Source organism: Electrophorus electricus, chromosome 2, assembly GCF_013358815.1.
Source record: "Electrophorus electricus isolate fEleEle1 chromosome 2, fEleEle1.pri, whole genome shotgun sequence".
Taxonomy (NCBI): domain Eukaryota; kingdom Metazoa; phylum Chordata; class Actinopteri; order Gymnotiformes; family Gymnotidae; genus Electrophorus; species Electrophorus electricus.
In genome coordinates this window covers 12,213,239-12,233,437 of record NC_049536.1, presented here as the reverse complement: position 1 = coordinate 12,233,437, position 20,199 = coordinate 12,213,239, and the positions used below count along the sequence as shown (strand labels likewise).

Genomic DNA, 20,199 nt, shown 5'->3' with positions numbered 1-20,199 from the left:
TGTCTGCGCGTGTGCGTGAGAGAGTGTGTAAAGAGAGACGAGGACAGAGTGTATGGTGTGTGAGAGTGTGTGGTGGGTAAGCAAGTAGTGTCAGTGTGTGAGTGAGTGTGTTGAGAGAGAGGGACAGAGTGGGTAAAGGCGCTGATAAAGGCTGTAATGATGAAAGATGCCCATGGCTCCAACGGATTGGATGAGATGAGATTCAGACAGCTGAATCAACCCAGAGGCAGGGTGCACTGAGAACACACACACACACACACACACACACGTGCAAACACAAAACACACACAAAACCCTGAACCTACAGACACTTGAGCATGATCACAATTCTCATTGTAATGAGTCATTCAGATGAGATTACTCACATTTTACACTCGGCAGTCGCTAAATAAGGGCAGAATTTGTTTTCACATACGTTTCTCCCCCACAATAACAGAGAAGCAACGTGAGCAAGATGAACCTTGTTGCCCTGATGGCTACGTAAAAACCCCTCAAACGAAACCTGCCACTCCTTCGGTCTTTCAGTAGAGAGGAGAGATGGATTTGGGGCATCTATGTTACATGCACTGTGTGTGCAAGTGACAGAAAGCCATACTACAGGGCACCTGATATGAAATCGAATGCCCTTTCATGTACTATGACCAGCTTGGGGGGAACATTTCAGGATCATCTCTGCTTATATAAACTAAACCCAAGTAAGCCTGTGCCTGTTCCGGGTCAGGAGGGTGCAAACCCTCTCAAGCAGGCTGTGAGCTGGGGAGGCATTAACATGTCCCTACAGTACCGCTGGCATGCACTAATACGTTAATCCAATCCAGAGGACACGTGAGCATCCGTCCCTCGATGGGGTGCTCTGAAGCAGGCAGTCGTCGCCTCAGGACTCCTCGAGAGACCTTCTCATGGGAGAGCAGCCCTGAACACGTGCTGGAGATTGCATGCTCTCTTTGTGAAGACAGATGACGTAAAAAAAAGATTTTTTTAATCTTACAAGCTGCTATAAAGGGCTGGCAAATGTTCTAAAGGCAGATGGAACACCACCATGCACTAGGAACGTCCTGGCCGATACTGAAGTGATCGGTGCAGGTCATCACTACAGCCTGCTGGAACAGTGTGTAGTGGTGCCAGCCATTCCTCTCTGGCTGTGCTTCAGAGTTTAAGGGTGCACCTGCCTGGGAGACTACATGTCCCCTCTCTTACTCAGTCTGGGAGACTACATGTCCCCTCTCTTACTCAGTCTGGGAGACTATACGTCTCCCGCGTCTCTCTTACTCGATCTGGGAGACTACACGTCCCCCGTGTCTCTCTTACTCGATCTGGGAGACTACACGTCCCCCGCGTCTCTCTTACTCGATCTGGGAGACTACACGTCCCCCGCGTCTCTCTTACTCGATCTGGGAGACTACACGTCCCCCGCGTCTCTCTTACTCGATCTGGGAGACTACACGTCCCCCGCGTCTCTCTTACTCGATCTGGGAGACTACACGTCCCCCGCGTCTCTCTTACTCGATCTGGGAGACTACACGTCCCCCGCGTCTCTCTTACTCGATCTGGGAGACTACACGTCCCCCGCGTCTCTCTTACTCGATCTGGGAGACTACACGTCCCCCGCGTCTCTCTTACTCGATCTGGGAGACTACACGTCCCCCTGCGTCTCTCTTACTCGATCTGGGAGACTACACGTCCCCCCGCGTCTCTCTTACTCGATCTGGGAGACTACACGTCCCCCCGCGTCTCTCTTACTCGATCTGGGAGACTACACGTCCCCCCGCGTCTCTCTTACTTGATCTGGGAGACTACACGTCCCCCGCGTCTCTCTTACTCGATCTGGGAGACTACACGTCCCCCGCGTCTCTCTTACTCGATCTGGGAGACTACACGTCCCCCGCGTCTCTCTTACTCGATCTGGGAGACTACACATCTCCCGCGTCTCTCTTACTCGGTCACATACCAATACATATACACACACATATTAAAGTCTTTCATGAACACACATGTATTAAAATCCCCTGAAAAATGAACCGACATAGACTGTGTAACACTGTGAGAGAGAGATGAGAAGAGAGAGACTGTGTGCGTGCGCGTGTGCGTGTGTGTGTGTGTGTGTGTGTGTGTGTACATACTGATTGTGCTGGTAATAGGCTAATATAAACTGCACTCAAAACCACCAGCCTAGTTGCTATGGCAACCTCAAGCAAACACACACCCTCAAAATTGCATTCATCTTTCCTAATTTCCCTGATATCCAACCCAACCCCGTTTCGCCACATCTGGATGTATAACCTCGCCTCCGAGGTTATACCACCACTCCGAGCTAATGCTCTGCTGTCTGGTAAAGTGCACACCCATCACCGTTAAACACGGATGGGACACTGCCCGAGCGCTACGGCTTACCTGCCCATCACAGACACTGCACGAGCTCGATGGCTTTCCTGACCAATCGTGCTGGGCCACGATTAGAGGAAGCTGCTGTTCGTCGCTCCTAGTTCGGATGGAGCCAACCGCGCCGGTTAGCCTACCAGGATTCCTACCCCAGCACGCTGTCACGCTCCATAGGGTTCCACTGAGCCACATCAATAATAATTCAACTACAGCAGTGTTCAGACGTGTCTTGGGGATGCCGAAAGCCGCCTGTGTTGCAAAGGTAGTCGAACTTGCAGGACGCCAATGGCACTGACAGCGCTGGGGAGTTATAAAGACCAAGCCATTCCCCGGGGAATTATAGAGCACATCTCTCCAGAAAATGAAGACAAACCGCCACGAAGGCCTATCTGCTCGGCGTATTCGACACAAGTGCGCCTAATTGCTTCCCTCTTATGGCAGTGGAAGGCTCTAATTAACTCATTTCTCATCATCACACGCCGCAAGTCAAACCTCCCACTCCATAAGTTGATTAAACAGAGAGGATGACAGGAAAATAAAATCAAGCGTCATAATTCATTCACGTTCGCAAAAACTTCTCGCGTAACGATCTCAAAAGGTTAGCTGAGAGAAAGATGGGGGGAGCAGGAAGCAAAGCTGTAAATGAGGTCTGCTGAGAGAGAGACAGAAAGAGAAACAAACAGAGAGACAGCGAGCAAGAGAAAGACAGAGAGACTGGGAGAGAGGCAGGGAGAGAAGAAGAGGGCTGGAGTAAGAGAGAAGCAGTGCTAAATAAACCATTTAGGTAAATCTTGATTTTATACATCTTTCCCTTACTGAGCTAGTGGTCACAGCGTTCTCCTGGACAGGGTCTTACTGCACAACGTCAGCACAGTGCAGAACAACCACGAAACAGCCGAGCCGCCCAGTTAATGGCTTGTTAAAAGCTAAAGTGAGATCTCCATGCACTCTTTCTTTCCCAGAAAACAAATGAGATTTGCAACTGTCTCTGCCCTGAATAGATTCCTTTAGTGAATGAGAGATCAAAGCTGCTTTTCCTTTGGGTCTGAATGAGAATGAGAACATAATGTTCATGTTTGCACACACGCGCGCACACGCGCACACACACGCGCACACACACGCGCGCACACACACGCGCGCACACACACGCGCACACACGCGCGCACACACACGCACACACACACGCACACACACACACACGCACACACACACGCACACACACACGCACACACACACGCACACACACACGCACACACACGCGCACACACGCGCGCGCATAAGGGTGAATACACATGCACACAAGCATCCTTTCACAACAGGAGGTGGCCTCCACATATGAGGGTTACATAACCAATATCATCTTCCTCACCATATCCTTGCCTTCTCTGACTCTCCTCCTCTCTACTCCCATGTCCCATGTCTTCATCCTCCCCTCCCTCACTCTGTATTTAGGGCCATGGGAGGTGATTTCTAAGAGTAAACAGGGCTGTCGAGGGTAATGGGGAAATGGAGGCAGGTCACTCACTCTGGGAGTGGAATGGCACTATTGTTTACAGCCCAGTGTCATTAGTGCTTTATACGCTCGGAATTGGACCTTCAGCAATGTGTGGGGATGGAAAGCAATTTCAGTGTTGAGATCTAAATGGGTGAGGTGAGAGAAATGGCTTATGTTCTGTGTAAATGGGACAAAAAAATAAAAAATAAAATGTTAAATGCCATATACATGCACTCAGTAAAGTGTGGCAGTAAAGTGCCATAAATACTCACACTGCTGGAATTCATGAGTCAAACTTTTGGAATAAGAAAATGAGTTCTCCTGGGAATCTTTTGAAAAAGTCACAGCAATTTTACTTGGCATGCCTTCAATAACTCAAATGCCTTCCTGGAGCTGAAATCATATACCCACACACATGCATGCATGCGTGCACACACACACACACACACACACACACACACACACACACACACACACACACACACACACACACACACACACTCTATAAATGCCACTATAGACTGAGCATCATTTCTCCCTCTTTGCTTGTCTGTCTCTCTCGCCCTCTCTCGTCACACTGATCACAGTAGGCATGGCTGAGCATATGTGTTTCGGCATCACTCCTGGTGAGACTTATCATGCCAATCACACCAGCATTTCTCACCCGGAGTACAGCACCAACATCATCTCTGTGTCTGTCTCGCTCACCCACACACCATCACACACACACACCATCACACACAGTCTCCCTTACTCACCCACAAACACATACCCTCACAGATCTGATTTGCCATGAAGAGAAGGTGCACACAGGACCTCCAACACAATGACATGGCGGTTGCTAGGTAACAGGCTCTAACAGGAAAACAGAGGTGCACACGGAGGGCTCAGCCAAAGCTCGAGAGACAGGAGGAAGACAAAGCAAACATCCCACACTCCCCGAAGACGGGAGCGCAGCAGGTGCTCCTCTCGGCTCCTGCGGGGTATGTTGTATGTCTTAGGCTGCCGAGGCCCCTCCGCTCTTCCTGCTCTGATGGTTGTCTATCAGAGCTCTCAGACAGGGGCTCGGGGCTGCTGCCAACCATTTGATCTGGTACTTGCAGGTTCACTGCATCTGGCAGCACAGCTGAAACAACATGCAGTCTACCAGAGCGGAACCAGTGACGGCAGGGCATTTACAATTTACAGGTTTAAAGTCTTCAGGGTCACAATGGGTGAGCTCCGGGTGCCCCATTGATCTGAGCATGCTCAGTGAGCTGATATGAGCAAATATTGGGAGAGCTCAGAGGCTGTGGTTGCTTGGAGAAGACACACATGCAAACACAGGAAGCCAAAAGCACATGCTCACGCGCATGTGCATTGCGTTCATATAGTCTCACTGACCAGTGAGCTCTGTCTGAGCATCAGTCATACCTTACTGAGAGAGAAGGAGGGAGAGGGAGAGGCAGGGAGGGGGGGGGGCCTGACCTTTTAGCTGCCACTTAGTCATTCAATATCTATATGAGATCTCTGGTCTGCAGCCCACACACATGCACGCACGCACGCACAACCCCCCCCTCCCCATGAGTCTTAAGTGCATCCATCCAGCAATAACCTGCTTACAGAAAATAACACATTCTAGAACTTCCTTTCCCAGTGCTTACATTCCACACTGGCACAACACAGACAACACTGAGACAGCAAGGTCTTGTTAGCAGCTGAATGGAATGAACCTTAGTCAAGAAACATCTCCACACGACAGAAATAGATACAGAATGCTCATGGCACCAGTCACTACCACGTCTACCTTAAAGCCTTCATATGCTTTTCCTCCATCGTTTTAGCCCACCTCCCTTTCAGCTGGGGATTAAGTTTCTGCATGTATGAACCACCCGTTTCCATCACCATGATTCATAGTCCAGACCCTTTCTGTAACCCTAACTGGCCTCAGCAAAGCCCAGCAAAGAGAGTGGAGGGGGGGGTGACCCCAAAGAAACGAGGCCTCAGGCCTCACATCAGGTAACGATACCATTAGTCATGTGAGGAATAAAGGCCAACACTGCTGGTGAGACACGCTGGAGCTACAGTAACCTGGTCCACGAGTCCCACTTCTGGACATCACTGCATTGCAGTTTTGGAAAAGGAAAGGCCCTGGCTAACAGTGCCTTGTCGTCTTCTCTGCTGTCAAACGAAGAGAGACCTAATTACATAGGCAGCTTTTCATGGTCAAATTAGAAAAGTAATTATTTATCCCAGTGATGGATTTTTTCTTCTTCTAGCACTTCATTCCTATGGATATACAACAGGACAATCTTCTCTAAAAATACTTTGCTGATAAGAAACATGTTTATGAAAGTACACAGTTCATCAACGGTGACCAAAAATTGTGATTGTAACAAACAAACGAAGCTCACATTAGCATTTAGAACATACCCACACACAGATAAGCATGTGTGCCCCCCCCCACACACACACACAAACACACACAGACGTAGAGGACAAAGATGATGAAACATGGTGGACTTATAGACAGTAGTCTATTCACAGATTAATATTAAGACCTTTGACTGAATACCTCTGCTGATCTTACAATTTAGTTTCAGCTCACGCATAATCTGTCTGTGGAGAAGGCCTGTGTACTCCCTGCCCTTGCATTTAGTAAGGAGCAGGACATGTTAAGGCTCAGCTAGGGGTTGTAGTTGGGTTCCACCCCAAAAGCGCTGACCCGGACCACCTCCCCCACATCTTCATCCACAGCAAGGCTGGGATGAGCAGGATTTCGGGGAATACATATGAGCTCGAAAACTAATTCTAAATTCTAAATCAATGACTATCAGACAGTGTCCTTGCTCTGCTCTGTGTGTGTGTGTGTGCGCGCGCGTCTCCAATAAGGTCTGGTGCTCATGGAGGGGAGCAGGTGCAGCTCTCAGGGCCACTCACACCAGAGGGGCTTGACACAGTCAAGTCCAGAATACAAATACAGCAACAAAGCAGGCCATTCAGCTCAGAGACTGCTACAGGGGCAGAGGTGGGTACTGGGCAGGACGTGGAGGTGTTGCTGATCACCATGGAAGACCCTGCAAGGCACCACAGACCTGCTGGGCTGACCATGGAAGAGCCCACAAGGCACCACAGATCTGGAGGGCTAACTACAGAAGAGCCTGCACTGGGCAGCACTGCACAGTGGTGTAAACATCAGATTACACTGTACTAGAGAGGAGAGCGAGATATGGAGGTCTGGAGAGAGAAAAAAGTGCGTTAGCACTGCCAAAATCTGGTGTATGAATGGGAATGAGAGGGGAAGAGAGGGAGAGATATAGAATGAAAAAGAGAGAGAGAGAGAGAGAGAGAGAGAGAGAGAGAGAGCGGAAGGGAGGAGGTGTTCCTGAATCAATCATAGCAAAATGGATGAGAACACCCACCCCTCCCTCTCACTGGGTGAGGGAGAGCTAATTAATCAGTCCACCATTCATGTGTGCACTACTCCACCTCAGTCTCTCTCTCCCTTGTGTCTTTGGACCAGTGTGTGTGGTGTGTGTGTGTGTGTGTGCGTGCGCATTAATAGGATGTGGCTTTAAGAAAATACACCTCATTGCTGCATTCCTGAGTTTGCTGAGCAATTTGATCATAATGACCTCACTTATCAACAATCAGCATCCCGTCCAATTATGTCAAAGAGAAAAATTCACCCCTAAACTCTTCCAGAGATAAACGGGGGCATCTGGAAAAAGCAAGCGGTGGGAAAGAAAGAGAGAAAGAGACAGAAAGAGAACAGATATCAGTGCATATCAATAGAACATATCAAATAACTTGCAGTCTTATAGTTCTGAATTTTCCCACCATCCTGACAATCTAAAAATGTTCCAAGCAAGTGCAAAGAGCCTTAAAGCCTCTTCCTAACATTCAGTTAAAAAGAATCAGAGATCCAGACATGTCTATATAAAGTTAAGAGAACAGCTTTAGTTTAAATGATGCTTCAGTAGGCTGCAACATAGAGAAGTGAACTACAGAGTTCCACTCCCTGCAACATGTCCGAGCATGTCATCACGTCCACATCCATGGCTGTGTTGCCGTGGGAGACGCACTTTAAGCTCTCTCACATCCCATTCCTGCTCCCGGCTCTTGTGCCCCTGCGCCAGAGAGAATTCCTCCATACGCACTGTTTGTTTGCTCTCGGATACTTTTCCGGTGTTGGAATTATTTCCCACATTGCATCCCTGACCTCCCAGACGACCCTGAGTGCGAATCCTGCGGAAAACTTCCTACTTGCGCACACACCCAGAGTGGCATGCTCCCACCCGTCATGTCCTCACCTGGGAGTTGGTCAGTGCTGAGGGCCACAACTGAGCACAGCCCACTGCAGGAGGGGAGCCATGAGCTGAGAGAGAGAGAGAGAGAGAGAGAGAGAGAGAAAGAGAGAGAAAGAGAGAGAAAGAGAGAGAGAGCGAGGGTGAGCAAGAGGGACAGAAACACAGGGAGGGAGAGAGAGAGAAGAGTGGAATGTGAGAGAACACTGGCACTTGTACCAGACCCTTGTCTGTGTCCTCATATGGACTGGAGACAGAAAGCTCTTGGCTCAGAGGAGGGGGTGTGTGGGGCCTGACACAGCCCTGTTTACCATCCCTGAAAAACCATTACAGAAAAGTGTGGAACAGGAGTAAATCCTTAAAGCCCGGTCCGATACCTAAAATCGCCCCACCATGCCCCCCTCTTGCCGTGTGGAGAGTCCCGGCCGGCGCCGGACGCTCTGCTTGCCTCTTTCTGGCCTCACATCTGCTAAATCATGTTTCTTTAAAACTTATGAGTCATGGTGCAGAGGTTAACCGATGCCAGGACCTCAGTCAGAACAGAGCTTCCTCCACTCACCGTAATCCAGAACACGCCCCTCACACATATAAGTGGGGGGGACATGAGAGAGATTGAGGGAGAGAGGAATCAGTGCTATATAAGGGCTTCGTTTCTCGCCTCCCAGTGCGTGAGAGAGTGTTTACTCTGCTGTTGCTCATCTCCACTCTTTAAGAGCCTGTGGTGAAGACCTCTCCCCTGCACACGCCACGGCCTCACCCACTGCCCCGTAGGGCAGCTGCTGGAGACCACAGGTTGAGCGAGGAGGGTAGAGATGTTTGTTACGGTGCGAAAGTTTAACGAGGTCAGTGTTTGGTAGAAGTTGGTACCACTGCTGGAATGCCACTCTAAGCCCCTCCCCCGCACCCACAATCCCCCATCAACACACACACACACACACACACACACACACACACACACACACACACACACACACACACACACACACACACAATTGAGAGATTCATTCCACTTTGTCTTTAATTTTAACTTCGATTACTCGAATCGTTTTCAGCTCCTCTGAACAGGAGTCTCTTTCAAGCTCGTCTCCTGTGCCTTCTCTTTCATGATCCCCCTGCTTACAGTGATTTGCGGAAACCAACAGGAAAGGAGGGGCTCTCTCTCTCTCCCTCCCCTATTAGCCGAGAGCCTCACAGGAAGTACAGAGCAATAAACACCGCCCACTGAGCTCACATTCCCTCGCTGCCTTGCCGGTCCCACACAGGCAAAAATGGTGAAGATTTGCCTAATTTGCTAGTTTGTTCACATATAGCTAGTCAGCTGTATGAATTTGGCCCCTTGCCTCTCTGGTTTTCATTCTCAACACACTCAGGGGAGTCCGACTGCTTGTCTCAGTATGTTCCTATCTGGCGGCTGTTGCTGCATGTGCGCGCATGTGCGCACACACACACACACAGACACACAGACACACACACACACACACACACACACACACACACACACACACAGACACACAGACACACAGACACACAGACACACACACAGACAGACCCAGCACCAAGCCCAGCTCCCAGCGCGGCTGCCTGAAGTTCACTCTGACCTTTACAAACTTTGGCATCTTTGGAGCGATTAGGAGAAACAGTCTCTTTGCCTGAGGGGTAAGGGCTCACCAGAGCAACACATCACACCGCATTACTCACACAGCCTCGTACCGTTAGCCTGGTCTGCACCATCACAGCTAGCGTGGGTTTAATGTAGCGAATCGGACTGCCAGGGGATGTGTAGCAGTGTGAGTGAGTGGTGGAGGGGTGGAGCAGCAGGGGGTGGTGCGATGGAACAGGGCCACAGAAAGCAGGGTCTCCCAGAAACCGGCAGCCCTGCGGGGCACCGGCCAATACTAGTCCTGCTTCTATAAACATGAGGGCACACTGTCTCCGTGGTGATTTGACGGGGGGGGGGGGGGGGGGGGGGGGGAGTTTAGGAGGCGTCATGCAGCTAGCCCAGACTATTCATGATGTCACCGGTTTTTCTGCTGGAAAGCCAAGTGGAAAAAGTGCCACAGTGATGACATCATACACCAAGTGAGCATCTTACATCACTTACTATAGTTACACCTGATGTTCCCTATGAGCAGAGGAGAGCTTTAGAAGTCTGTTCCACTGCATCACCATGTCTCTTTTTCTGTCTGTCTTTCTCACTCACTCAGTCCCCTCTCTCTTTATTTCAGAGATACATTTACTGGCATGACAAATATTATTAGCCTACATTTGCATTGCCAATGTACATTCAAGTTCATCAAATTTTCTTAATGCTTTCTGGTGTTTAAAACTATTATAATAGAGTAGAACGATTCACTGATATAATGAATATACAGTAGTTTACATTTATGTTTATGGCATTTAGTGATAGTGTAGTGATAATTACAAACACCAAAAACATTATTTAAAGATGAATAAGGCAGGGGAGTTCTACCATAGGTAGGCTTGCCAACCTCTCATGGAAAAGGAGAATGCTAATGTAAATACTGGCATATAGCCAATTACACTGCACTGAGAGGAACTGTTGCACAGTTTGGAGAGAACTGAACCATCACATATGAAACCTGTTAGAAGTGTGTCCAACCAATCTACTCCCAGAACACGTGGGCTACAGGGTATGTTGGGTAATGTAGTTTGCAGTGATTCCTGAGCTGATACAGTAGAAACCCCTACTGAGGCTGATACACCACTGTTTCAACCTCCACTGAAATGCAGCAAGTACCTGCGCTCAGGCATTACAGAGGGAACTCTGGGTAGATAGTAATTACTGCATGATCTCCATGGGGAGCTTTGGTAATTATGCAGCCACTTCAATTAACAGTTTTTCTTTTTAAAGTTCAGATTTGGATTTCAGCTGTAATGGACTTTGTTTATTGAGCTCGAGATGAATGATTTCTGGATGTCTGAGCCAGTTCCACTTTGACCATGTTCCTGAGCACTTAAGGAGCCCTTGGGGACAGTGAGCCTGGTCAGCTTGCAGGGGCTGGAGACAGCAGGAACACTTGGGTATTACATGGCTGGAGCTGAGCCAAGACACACACACACACACACACACACACACACACACACACACACACACACCACATGCTTGTGCTTACCAATGCCAAACCCCACCTGTTCAGTCAAATAAGGAAACTTAAGTCAGACCAAATTATTGAGCACCCCCCCCCACACACACACACGCACACACACAGACACAGACACACAGAGCCAGGATCCTGAGAAGATATCTGAAGGCCACGGGACAGAGCTCCTCTGAGCTACTTCCTGCTCGAACCATCAACTTACTGACTCAGCATTTTCCCTCTCAGCATGGAGGAAGGGGCCTGATTTTGCCTGGAATTTTGATAGGACTCATCTGAACGCATTAGCGTTCAAAAGATGCTGGTTTGTCTGCGGAATGCCTGCGTGCCAGCAGGTGCCAGAACAAACATCACTGGAGACATGGTAAACTGGAGGCTGGAAACTGGAACCCAGTGTCTCATCCCAGCCCTCTGATTCAGGCCCACACGTACCACAACACTAGCCCACAGACTAACGTAACGAGCTCTATTAAGATGTACATAGTCTCGTACATACTCATATTGCTCAGCACATGCCTGTGCCCTCCTGCTAATGCCCTCATATAGAACACAACAGATACATGGAAATCAAGAGTGGGAAGCCACAGGCATGAGCTGTCTCACCCATGGTAAGCGGTATGATAAATTTCATTATTAGATCCACTTTCAACATTTCTGAGAGTATTCGGTTAGTGGAAGAAAACGACAGGGTACAGTTTACAGCTAACTACAGCCAACACACACCCACTACCACATACACACCCCCACACCACACACATCCCAGAGCTGGAGTCGTTTTCCCCTACTCTCACCTCTCCCTGCAGCCCAACACTGTTGCCTTGCCAACAGTGGATGTGAGCCCACAACCACACATGACCTGTTAACCACCTACACCCTCCCTCATTCTCTTACTCATGCTCTCTCCATATCTGTTGCCATTACGTAGCACTTGCTTATAATACACAGGCGTCATGTAAACCCTCCTAACCCCTCCCCAACCACACACACACACACACACACACACACACACACACACACACACACACACCCACCAGATCCCACCTCCAGCCCAGTCTGAGGCTGGTGAGCTGGCTTTTAGAGTGGAAACTACACACTCCGCTCCATTACTCTGTCCTCAGACTGTTTCCTAAAACCATCATGCAAAAGTAACTTTTTTTCAACTAAGGAGGAAGTGGGAGAAACTCTTGTGTAAAAAAAGTAGTCAGTCAATCTTAATACACAATATGGCATTTTAAAATGAAATGATTTAAGACCATTCTAGATTATATAGTCTGTCCTTATGTCATTCTAATTTGTTTCTGCTCACTTGTTTTGGTGGACAACACATATGAGGGTGAAAAACTATATTGTTGCCATACCTTCGCTTTGCTTGTCAGCTGCCCGTAAAGCCCATTAAAGTGATACTCAAACTGAAACTGGCAGCACTTCCTATTTTATATTCCTTTTATATTTAATGATTAACTGAGTGAATGGACCTTAAATGTTTGAATAAAGGCCCATGCTACAATATTGATGGAGCTATTCATCACATAACGTTTAGGATAAACCTGCATTAAATCATATAGACATCTACCCACCCTTTTACCCATGGTCTACCACGTATTCTATTGCCTTGTGCTTAAAGCTGCTATTGGCAGGATTGAGAAGAGAGTGGACTTTGTACGAGTACAACCTCCAGGACCCCACCCCCACATCTCAAGCCCCGCCTCCAAAGCCCCTCCCTCCGAATCTAAGATGCTTAGATGTTTGATAAGACAAACAAGCCATGAATAGCGTGGTCATCTTCTGCTTTCATGTCAAATGTAACCATGTGCACTGGAGAAATTATATTTTGTTCATCAAAATGTCTGTACTGAGAAGGAATGACAAGTTGACTATGACTTGAATGTCCAAATCTTGACGAAGCCCATTCTGAATGCCTATCACAGTGTGGTTTAAGCTCCCCACTGTCTCCTACAGAACCCACAGCTAGCGGTCGTGTCACCCTGACTTCATTACTGAACTCTGACCGTTTTACTCGCTTCTCTTCATTTAAATCAGCGCACTCTCTGAAGCATCCAAAAGCTCTGAGCTTGACAAAATGTGACTCGGAGACAGAGGAGGAAGGCGAGACAAAGAAACTTCTCTGGAGACTTCAATTCACCTACACACAATGCCATCAGTAAGACTGAATTCATCTCTCCGCTATGCAGCATGTCTGCCTGGGCAGGGTTGAGAGATCAAAAGCATTCACCTTAGGGAAAAATAAACAAAAACCTCATCATAGCAGTGTTCATTGAGACTAATGGGATAGGATTTGCTAGCAGTGAGAGACAGGGGTGAAACACAGTGAGACAGATGTCAAACAGACAGAGGTTTACAGTGAGACAGGGTCCAGAGAGACAGGGAGGTGTTTATTAGACAGGTTTCTGTAACCTGTTTCAAAAGGGGAGTAATGATGAAATGGTGCCAAGAGACAGGCTTAAGGATGAGATCAATTTGGGATGTCATCCTGGTGTACTAAGTGCAGTGGGTCTGAGAACCCTGCTAAATGACAGCAAACCCACAGCCTACTGCAGTGTGGTTTCACTTGCAGAACGAGACCTGTAGCCTATTCTACACTTTACTACACACCTTTGATATATATGTCATAGCTATGTTCATTATGCCAGTTCATTGATTCAGCGATTCATTTATGCCATCTGGTGTAATCTTTCAACAACAGTGACTCATGTTTCCAAGTTTTCCTGCTTTCTCGTCCTGGATCGTGTCTACAAAATCTCTTCATGGAAACCTCAGCTCCCAGAATTCTGCAGTTCCCAGAGTTTCAGTTTGACAGACAGCAGGGTGACCTGCCCGAGCCACCCGTCAGACCCACATGCTTTGGGCAGAAAAATTTGGAGAAGCATCCTAGCAACGTGCAGTAAGTCTGGTCTGGATGAGCAGGATGCCGCTTTGGGAATTCCTGCCGTAAATAGTAAAAGTGGAAGAATTTGTGGGAGGGAAAAAAATACTTTTTTGGGGTGGGGGTGGGGGGGTAGTCAACCTGCTACAGCAATCACCTCGAAAACTCCCATGTGCTCACTGCTAGGTGTATGAGCATGTGTCTAATAGGCTTGGGAGACAACATACATTTAGAGAAACAATGATCCCCTCCAGATTTCTAGTGATAAACCATATTGTGTTGCAAACTCAGCTCAGTCCCACTCAATGCAAGGCCTGCAGGGCCTTTAACCAGTTCAGCCCCTCTGCCCTTTTCTTGTAGTCGCTATGCAAGTAAACTGATGCATCTCTGTGGAAGAGAATTAAAATACAGAGAACAACAATTAAAAAGAAACAATGCTATGTTAAACAAAACTTATTTTGATTCACATATTAGTTCCCTGGTAATTACCCAGTAATGTTTTTATCATCAACATAGACTGGTTCAGAGAGAAGCCTAGAGCTATAATGATCAAGGGTTTCATTTTTCATTCACACCAATGATCATTTTTTCATTTTTATTTTAGGTAACACTGTTAATATCACGTTGACATCCTTCTTCTGGATAAGGCTTTTTCACTCTCTACAGGAGAGTAGGTCACACATACCAAAGTTTCTTTCATTTGCACATACACCAACATTCTGTGCCGGACTGAAAACATGTAATCTTTTCAAGTGCCATTTTGTGAAATATATATCTGTAGTTAAGTAGTTGGTCATGGTGCATTTGTGTGGCCAAAAATTGAACGCAGTCCTTTCTATTGTAGGATTTGTGCAAACCATGTTTGTGCAAAGCAAATGGCTGAAGCCATTAACAAATGAGACATGGTAATGGTATGTAACAGGAAGGAACAGAAAAATAACTTGCTTAATGTCATCACTGATTTAAATTATTGCAGTATTCGATAAAATGATTTATCAGTCCAAGGCTATTGTCCGTGGTGTTGCATCTATACTTAAACCTGACTTCAGCATTGGGTGAAGGTCTGGTGTTGGAGATGCATATCACATGGTAAACACCTGCGGCCAAAACCCTGCCATAACATGCCAACAGGTGTCCTGAGTATCTGTCTGTCTTTGACCACTCCTGCATGCCAGTGTTTCTCATATAACAATGTGAGTGCACGTGTGCTGATGTGTGTGTGTGTGTGTGTGTGTGTGTGTGTGTGTGTGTGTGTGTTGAGAGAGAGAGAGAGAGAGAGAGAGAGAGAGAGAGAGAGAGAGAGAGAGAGAGAGAGAGAGAGAGAGAGAGAGAGAGAGAGAGAGAGAGAGAGAGAGAGAGAGAGAGAGAGAGAGAGAGAGTGAGTGAGCGTGCGTGTGAGCGTGCGTGCGAATGTGTGTGTGCATGTGTGTTCTGACTGCTCTGTCTATTTTTACCCAGCTTCCCAGAGCAGAGCGACTAAAAAGAGTAGCTGTCACTTCATAAGAACAAATTGCCACTTCCACAGCTCAAATGGAATTTTCTTTCATCATGGCAGGTATAATATTCTAAAAGTACTATACACTGCCATATACCTTATATGAGAGTTGTGAATAAACTTTTCATACAATATTTGTAAGATTCTCTCTTTTTTTGGAATTTAACAACCAGCTTTTGTTGTGTGCTGTGAAGGTTCTTAGAATGTCAATTTTCCCATACAGATGAAGTGCCACAAACTTTACCCCCTACTGGCAGCCACAAGGTTACAGAAAACAAAGACCTAGCTGAGAAAGACACACGATTTATACACTGAGGACAAACAAAGACATGGATGAGAAATACATTATTTACAGACTGGGGACCAAGAAAGACCTGGCTAAGAAAGACATATGATTTACACACTAAGGATAAAGACCTGAGAAAGACATGATTTACACACTGAGGGCAAGTGAGATACCTGAGAAAGTTTCTCTATCTACCACAAAGGTAGCTGCACTGACCTCTACGCACACACACACACACACATGCACACACACACACACACACACACACCTCAGTTATGTACACCCTGAATTTGCCCTGAAACGGTGGAAAGCTAAGCTGCAGCTGTCAAGAGCTGAAAGAAGACACCCAAAGTCCTTGAAAAAAATGTAGCCTAGGGACAAAAAACAGGCTAGTGGCATATTCAGTTCAATACCCCAACTGGTATCCACATAACCAAATCTGCCAGTTTCCCAGGGAACAGTAAGAATACTTTGTGCATATTTGTAACTTGCCCTACATGTCTAATGTTCACATTAATGCTAACAAAATCACTTTCTCGTAAATATATCTTAAGATGAATTAGAAATTTTCATAAAGCATGGAGGAGAAAGTACAGTTAAGTGCATACTGATCCACTACATCTACTGCCTGTCCTCCGTTAAAGAAAATCACAGACCAGCAGTTTTAATTCCAAGCAACCCCATCTCTTACAACAGGGGGAATCACTCACAGAACACAAACCCAAGCACTGAACAGTATAATAAGCGTAGCATGTATTCTTTGCCTATTATTTCAGGATTATGATTGAACTCCACACAAAAGAGAGGTGAATGAATGAAGCCTCTGTTGAGAAAGACATACATAAAGACAACAAAAGAGTAAGAAGAAAATCTTTACAAGCCACCAGGAATCCTAAGTTCAAATTACATTAATAAAATGGAAACTTCTCTGGTTTAACAGCACTAGGACCATCGGAATGTGCTCGGCTCTTTTCAGAAGATAAATTGGAATGAATGCAAAACTTCCAAATCTAGAAAAGCCTGTGCCCCTCACAGAGCCAGCAGAAATATCCTAAAAAAAAGGCCAGGGGCAGACGGGAGTGCTGAAAATATTCAACACCGTGCTGAGTTCAAGCTACTGAATACGTCCAGAATCAAGCATAAGCAGCTCCCACTTTTAGCTCACTTCAGGCAAATTTCAGTGACATTTGCATGAAAAAAAAATTTCATTTGGTGGGGGGAGTTCAACTGTTTAGCATGTGTCATCTACTGCTCTCAATGTCCAGTCAGGCAGTAATGAAAACACAGGTCTGACTTTAGTGGGTGCTGCTTCCGCAACAGTGTTATAGAGTGGAGACGTGAACAGAGCCCTTTGAAACCCCCAAACCCTGACCCGGGTTGTATGAATAGCTCTATGCCACTAGAATCACATTTCCATACCAAGTTCAGATGTGTTTATAAAATCAATGGAGTGCTGCAGTCTCAGCTGGCCTAATGGAGAACAGTTTATATAAATGTACACTGCCCCACATGTGGAAATTGTAATGAGCAATCGGGCATCTTAAAATGATCAGAAACACACAAACATATACCCACAGTGTTGACATCCTCATGCAGTAAGCACACAGGTTCTGGCATGTTCTATACAAACCACCGATGCCGCAGACTTGGTACAGTTGTATCCTATAACTGGGACTGAATCCCAGCTGTGTCATGCAATTAGGATCTGATAACACTCAGACTTTCCTCTACCACTGAACAGGGATGTAGTGTTTCGGCGTTAACATGTTTTTTAGTGTTCTCCTGAAGCCACCTAATGCCCCCCCCCCCCCAAATTAAATAAATAAATAACAGAACGTCTGCACAGCCTTTGCCCTCCATGTGTGGCAAAACAAGAAGGTTGGATTTAATAGAAATTATGTGACAATCAATGAATCAAAAATCTAACAAATAAAATACATTAAAAAGCCCAAGTCCCATGCTTTCCTCATTCTACTGTTGACCATGAAAGGAAATCTAGATCCTCTCTGCCTCAGATGGTACATTAGAAAACTACGGTGCGCATGCGTGCGTGGGTGCCTGTGTAAGTGTGTGAGGCCACGTTCACTCGTTTGCATGCTCCTTCACCCTCTCTACCATACTTGCACACTTCCCTCCCAAGGCCTCTGGGTCACACCTGTTCTGCGGCTTTGAGAGGGGGCAGAGGGTCCAGGAAGGGCAAGGAAAGTTCAAACAGCCTGGTGTCACATAACAATCCCCTAACACACTCAAAACAAGGCATCACGGTGTTCAATACAACGTGCGTTTACACCATCCCAGTCTGCGTCTACGTACGTTTTACCTCAACAATTACAGTACTTGGTGTTGTGGGTTTACTTTAACCTTCATGACAGACACAGGGAGACAGAAGAGGAGGCGATGTAGAAAGGAGAGAGAGGAAGAGGCAGATGGAGAGGCTGGAGGATGAGGATGGAGCCCACGTCTTCTGAACTCCAGACTACACGCACGCCTTCTGAAAGCATCATCTGAACATTAAGGATGTGATGCGCAGCATGCTTTGTTGCTGTCTAGGTAGAACAGGTAATTTCCTTCATGTAACATGGCAGTGATGTAAATACTCAACCATTAATTAGACCTGCCATAACACCTCCACTCACATAATGATTAAGCAGGTTATTAGCTTATAGTAATGATTTTCTCATGGCCAGATCCACAATGTTTCCAGAGGGGTTTGGGGGGAACTTTCAGGGGTGCAATGCAAACTTAAATATGTCTGGTAAAATCCCTTTATAGTGCAATAACTTCAGGATGTAAGAGTAAAGACCACCAAACAAGGATCATCTGTCATATGATAACTGACAGCTACTGGCTGTGATCGAAGCAATCAACAACAATACCATTACAATTATAAAATTGTTGACAAAACACATGTAACCTTTCCCTGCAACAAATACGAAAGAACTGCTTTTGATAATTAGAAACCAGCATAGTGTTATATCCTGTTATGATCTAATTTCTATTTTGATTATACACAACAGATACAGAACAGTGTCTTTTCCATTAGCCTGGACAGATGATGAATGTAGACTATTTATTCATTGTTTCGAGGTTGCTTGAATGATCAATCCAGATTGTCACTTGGTGCATCAGGAGGCGTCAAAGTATGCCTGCATATCTGACAACTACTGCTTCAGTGTAACAGCAATGCAACCTTCGCGAGTAAGCATATTTCCGTAATAACGACGATAAAGGTTCGCCACGTCTGACACAAAGCATTGGCAGCAACAGTTTCGAAAGTCCTCATCATTTCGGCGTCCTAAATGCCGCGCAGACCCTCTCTGTGTCTTGAATGGTAGAGCTTCGCATTAACTCTTTCCTACGCCAAAAGGCAGCGCGCTCCCAACTATCTGCAACAGTACGACGTCTTAAGTTTTAGGAAGGCTTCCTTGCGGTAGGAAATCGATGTCAAAGCCGACCTACTGCGACACATATACGACCTGGAAAATCACTTATTCACAAACCAACGTAAGGTAGTGGGATATTGCAGTAAAGGCCTATTTAGTGTTGACAGCATATCTATACTGAAACTTCTGAACAGAGGCGAAGGAGAATTCCAGACCTCTCTAACTTGGAAGAGATCGCGAACTTTCTGCTCCTTACCGTTATGTATCGTGTTTCCTTTCACAACCCTCTGTATTCGTATCGATCATTATCCTGACACCGCGAAGTTACTGTTGAACTAAATGCAGATTCCGACTTGTATTTTGATGGTAGCCAGCTAAGTAATTGTGATCACGCGTTTCTCTCGCATACTACGCGCTGTGAAAGCTCCAGCGCTATGAACGCTACGCGGGGGCGCGCGCATACGTAGCTAAGGGCTGGGCGGTCTCGCAGTGCAATTCATGTTGGAATGTCGGGAACGCGCATTATTCTACTCAAGTTTTTTTTTTTTTTTTTAATAATCAATAGTAAACATTCAAATGTTATGATTATTATACCAAACTCGTGTGGATATCGATTTTAGAATAACAAAAAGAGAAGACCACACACGGATGTGGAAGGGCGCTTTCAAAGTCCGTGTTACATCCATGTCCAGTGTTTGGGGTCATAATATATTCTAAAAAGCAGCAAATCGCAGTCCAGTTAATTAAATTAAATATGCCTCAAAACGCTTATTTTACTGTGGAATTTTCACCATGATTCACGTTACCTAAAATGCTGAAGTTAGGCTATTCTCAATTGTATTGACACAGAGTATACCTACTATGGAAATAAA

General features: G+C 46.4%; 1 protein-coding gene across 9 annotated transcripts in view; it reads right to left on the bottom strand.

Annotated features, from left to right (window-relative positions):
* peak1 (pseudopodium-enriched atypical kinase 1) overlaps positions 1-19,754 on the bottom strand; it is a 50,099-nt gene extending 30,345 nt beyond the window's left edge. For 4 of the 9 annotated variants that reach the window (XM_027004032.2, XM_035535687.1, XM_035535711.1 and 1 more), the window contains exon 1: positions 19,584-19,754. The gene's annotated coding sequence lies outside the window, so the exon portion shown is untranslated. Of the gene's footprint in view, positions 1-7,441; positions 7,575-8,166; positions 8,232-19,583 lie in introns of all 9 variants that reach the window. The other 5 variants (XM_035535700.1, XM_035535704.1, XM_035535691.1 and 2 more) reach the window with 4 other exon arrangements.
* Between the last annotated feature and the right edge of the window lie 445 nt (positions 19,755-20,199).